At 39.7% G+C, this 5138-nt stretch overlaps 1 protein-coding gene across 1 annotated transcript in view; it reads left to right on the forward strand.

Moving 5' to 3' along the window:
• Positions 1 to 5138, forward strand: part of LOC106879554 (phosphatidylserine synthase 2) — a 118022-nt gene that overhangs the window by 48918 nt on the left and 63966 nt on the right. The gene's annotated exons all lie outside the window — the stretch shown is intronic.

Raw genomic sequence — 5138 nt, forward strand, 5'->3', positions numbered from 1 at the left:
AAAGTGAATCCGACAACTAGCATCCATGCCAACCTCTCCTTCATTGGACACTAAACTCTGCTTGCGAAGACCTGTTGGGGCAAGTGAAATTGGAATCGAAATCGTAATTGAACCATACTCGATGACTGGTCACCACGCCAGTGGAGCACTAACAGCACTGTCTGAGCGTATTCATTGCCAGAGCAGCTGTCTGGCTTCCGTACTAGTGGCCTGTAAATAGCACCGTTTGAGCGTAATCGTTACCAGCGTCGCCTTCTAGCACTTGTGCTGGTGGCATGTTAGAAAATGATTCGAGCAAGGTTGTTGCCAGTGCCGTTGGACTGGCTCCCATGCAGATGGCACGTAAAAAAGCACCATTTTGAGCGTGGCCGTTGGGTTCAGTTTCTGTCTACTAAATCCACTGACAAGGCTTTATTTAGCACAAGGCTCTAGCAGAAGACCCTTACCCAAGGTGCCAGACAGTGGGGCTGAAACTGGAAGCATGTGGTTGGGAAGGAAACCTTCTTACCACACAGCCCTGCTACACCTATATATATATATAGGTATAGTACTATACAGAATACCGAAAGGATCTTCACCTCTTACATCACACCTTTCTTCCTACTTTAACACCGAGGTGGTATAATTTCCTGGGAGAGAAATAATTTTGCGGCTGAGGATAGCTTTACATTGTAAATTATACACATATTATATTATACACATGTAAAGCTTGAAACACGTGTACCGTGGAATCCTTTGTAGTTTTGTTGTTATTTTTTGGATTTACAATTTATATATATATATATATATATATATATATATATATCACAGCTGTAGCCTACACCAGTGTTGCACAACTAGCCCACTTAGAAAAGTAGCTTTGGATTGTTGAGCAACATGCCGTGCTTGAAGAGATCTATTGAGTACATTAAAATCAAATCAGACCACAATCAAATGGAAATTGTAGTTGTGGATGATGCCAGTGCCACCTGACTGGCTTCCATGCTGGTGGCACACAATAAGCACCATTCATGTGTCGGTTGTTGCCAATGACGCCAGACTGGCTCCCCGTGCCAGTGGCATGTAAAAAGCACCATCCAAACGTGGTCAATGCCAGCCCCCTTACCCTGACTGGCTCCTGTGTCGCTGGCACATAAAAAGCACCATCCGAATGTGGCTGATGCTAGCGCCTCCTGACTAGCTCCCATGCCAGTGGCACATAAAAAAAACCCATCCGAACATGGTCGATGCCAGCCCCCTTACCCTGTCTGGCTCCTGTGCCAGTGACACATAAAAGCACCCACTACACTCTCGGAGTGGTTGGCATTAGGAAGGGCATCCAGCTGTAGAAACTCTGCCAGATCAGATTGGAGCCTGGTGCAGCCTCCTGGCTTCCCAGACCCTAGTCGAACCGTCCAACCCATGCCAGCATGGAAAGCGGACGCTAAACGATGATGATGATGATGATGAAGGATAAAATGTTATTAGCAATTACTGTTTTTTCCTTACCACATAATTATTTCTAATTAAATTTTTTATACTCATTTTTTATGAAATAATTAATCACATTTACTCCAGATTAACTTCTGTTTTCTAAGTGCTATGTCATCACCGAGTATTTCCTCAGGTACAGTGTCACTGGTGAAGGGACATCACCATCATTATCGTCATCTAGACCATCATCACCACCATCATGATCACTACCCTAACCACTATCATTATTCCCATCATCATCGTCATGTTTACGACCGTAGACATCATCATCATTGGACTATCAGAAATCAATGATGACCAATCGAACCATCTCCAAAGGACATGACTTATTGACAAATGGTTACATGACAATACGGACAGGGTTAATCAATATATATATATGTGTGTGTGTATATATACATAAAATGTGCATGTGTCTGCATACATTTATATGTATATGTGTGTGTGTGTATGCATACATATGTATGTATGTATATATATGTGTATATATATTTATATGTATATGTGTGTGTGTATGCATATATATGTATGTGTATATATACACATGCACACATATACATATATATACACACACAAACATATATATACACACACAAACATATATATATACAGATATAAACTACATATACACACATAAACATATATATTGATATATATACATATATATATATATGTACACACACACTTCTTTCTTTCTTGCCTTTAACCCTCCACTTTATAATTGAATTCCATATCGCACAATTTTTCGCTTCTGTACTTATACTCTGCCATGAATGTCCCGCTTTCTCTAGTTCCTTTTGTGCTGATCTACGCCACAAGTTCTTAGGCCTACCTTTCTTTCTATATCCATCCGGATTCCACTGTAATGCACTTTTCGCTACATTTGGTGTGTCTTTTCTAATTGTGCTACCAATCCACTTCCACTTTTTCTTAAATATTTACTCCCTAATCGAAACTTGATTCATTCTTTGCCATAGCTCCATATTGCTTATGTGTTCGGGCCATCTGAATTTAAGTATACTAAGCAAGCACCTGTTGATGAATGATTGGAGCTTGATGTAGCCATCTGGTTCGCCAGTCCTCAGTCAAATCGTCCAACCCATGCTAGCATGGAAAGCGGACATTAGACGACGATGATAATGATGATGATGATATGTGTGTGTGTGTCTGTGACATTAGTTTGTGGCAGTTGTTGTTGGTGAAGCATGAGATGGCATCCTAGACCAGGACTGGTCTAATGAAATCAATCCTGTGGTTATACAAGATCACATACATGTATCCAATGTTCTTTAATACCATGTAAGACATTGACTGACCTGAATAGTCATATATCCGTTCACATGAATGGATGAAAGTAAATCAGAACAAACTGGGCTGAACATGAGACGGCTATCGTCTGAAAAGATGACGCAGTGTATAAGTACGAGTGTGTTAGTATGTGTCTATGCACACACACACATCATCATCATCATCCCTCTCTCTTGGAGAGGCTAAAGCACATACACAAACATATACACATGCAGCAGTAACTTCCGCCTACCAAATTCAATCAATAAGCTTCGGTTGGCCTGGGGTTATAGCAGAAGACATTTGTCCAAGGTGCCACGCGGTGGGACTGAACCCGAAACCATGTAGCTGGGAAGCAAGCTTCCTAACTACACAGCCATGCCCGCGCCTATGAAAAGTGTATATACACATGCGCAGCCCTATTCATGTGGCAAGTTTTTCTGCAGTCGGATGTAGAAAAACTTTCCACATATAAGTGAAAAAACGTATTGTAAATGCATAAACAAGAAACAGACACAGAAGGTCCCTAATCCCTTATCAGTTATCGATCAGAGGGTATGATGCAGTTTCATGCCTTTAACAATAAGATTGCTTCCCAGCTGGAGGAATCTGCAAATATTGGACTGAATACAAACAAACAATACATGGATAACAAGTCATGCAGAAATGAACATAGGCGAGTGAGCTGGCAGAAACGTTAGCACGCCGGGCGAAATGCTTAGCGGTATTTCGTCTGCCGTTACGTTCTGAGTTCAAATTCCGCCGAGGTCGACTTTGCCTTTCATCCTTTCGGGGTCGATAAATTAAGTACCATTTATGTACTGGGGGTCGATGTAATCGACTTAATCCATTTGTCTGTCCTTGTTTGTCCCCTCTATGTTTAGCCCCTCGTGGGCAATAAAGAAATAAGAAATGAACATAGTGGACACACACACACACACACACACACATAGATTCGAGGGTGCTGAAAAGTTCCTGGTTTTAAGAGTATCACAAAAGGCCTAGTTGGAGGCCCAGCCATCCCAGTTATTTTCATAGGGCTTAGATAAACTGAAGGACCACTGCAATAAGTGTGTGAATCTGAGAGGGGAATATGTTGAATAAAATCATAATTAACCGATCCTCCTGTATTTTCCTTTACCCAAAGGCAAGAACTTCTCAGCATCCTCTTGTGTGTGTGTGGGGTGGGGGTGGGGTGATGATGATGCAAAAAGGAGAATTGAACTCATAACATGAGTATATATTCTTTTTCTTTTCTTTTGTTCTTTTACTTGTTTCAGTCATTTGACTGTGGCCATGCTGGGGCACCACCTTTAGTCAAACTGAACCCAGGACTTATTCTTTGTAAGCCTGGTACTTATTCTATCGGTCTCTTTTGCCGAACTGCTACATGGTTCTGGGTTCAGTTCCACTGTATGGCATCTTAGACATGTATACTTTACTATAGCCCTGGATCAACCAAAGTTTTGTAAGTGGATTTGGTAGACGTAAACTAAAAGAAGTCCATCATTGTATGTGTGTCTTTGTGTTTGTCCTCTATAACCCCTTGATAAGTGGTGTTGGTTTGTTTATACCCCTATTACTTAGCAATTCAACAAAAGGTGACCAATAGAAAAAGGGCTTGACTTTAAAAGAAAAAGTAAAGAAAGTACTGAGGTTGATTTGACTAAAAAGTGAGGTGCATACATATGCATATGGGATGGATGAATGCATATTATTGAGGCATCATTGAAACATGTGTAGGAGATATGAAGATATGAATGATTTAATAACATCTTGAGCGTTTGCCTCCATTTTCTATTTTTCCTATTTTTCTCCTAAATATGTCTTGCTTATTCCCAGGTTCAAATCCCACACAAGTGTGTCCATTGTTTCCTAGGACACTTAAGCAGCATTTAGCTGTCTTGGACTTATTCCCTTGGATCCTTCCTATATATTGTACACACAAAAGTATATATATATATACAAAATTAAGAGGAATGACCAGCAAAAGTGGACTCCTATATGCTAGAAATAGATGCCAAATCACCTAACCACAAAGAATATGTTTTCAAGAAAAAAATTTCAGCAAGACACGAGACTGAAAAAGGGTAAGACAAATGAAAATATACGAAATAAAAAAACGTTTTTTTATTTCGTATATTTTCATTTGTCTTGCTCATTTTTACAGTCTGCTGTCTTGCTGAAATTTTTTTTCTTGAGAACATATTTTTCGTGGTTAGGTGATTTGGCATCTATTTCTAGCATATAGGAGTCCACTTTTGCTGATCATTCCTCTTAATTTTGTATGTAGTATAATTTTAATCTTCGGATTTTTTAAAATATGCTAGACCACTGGTTTTAATATCAATTTCTATCCTTATTATTAAAATATATAT

This window comes from Octopus bimaculoides, chromosome 29 (genome assembly GCF_001194135.2).
Source record: "Octopus bimaculoides isolate UCB-OBI-ISO-001 chromosome 29, ASM119413v2, whole genome shotgun sequence".
In the NCBI taxonomy this organism is placed as follows: domain Eukaryota; kingdom Metazoa; phylum Mollusca; class Cephalopoda; order Octopoda; family Octopodidae; genus Octopus; species Octopus bimaculoides.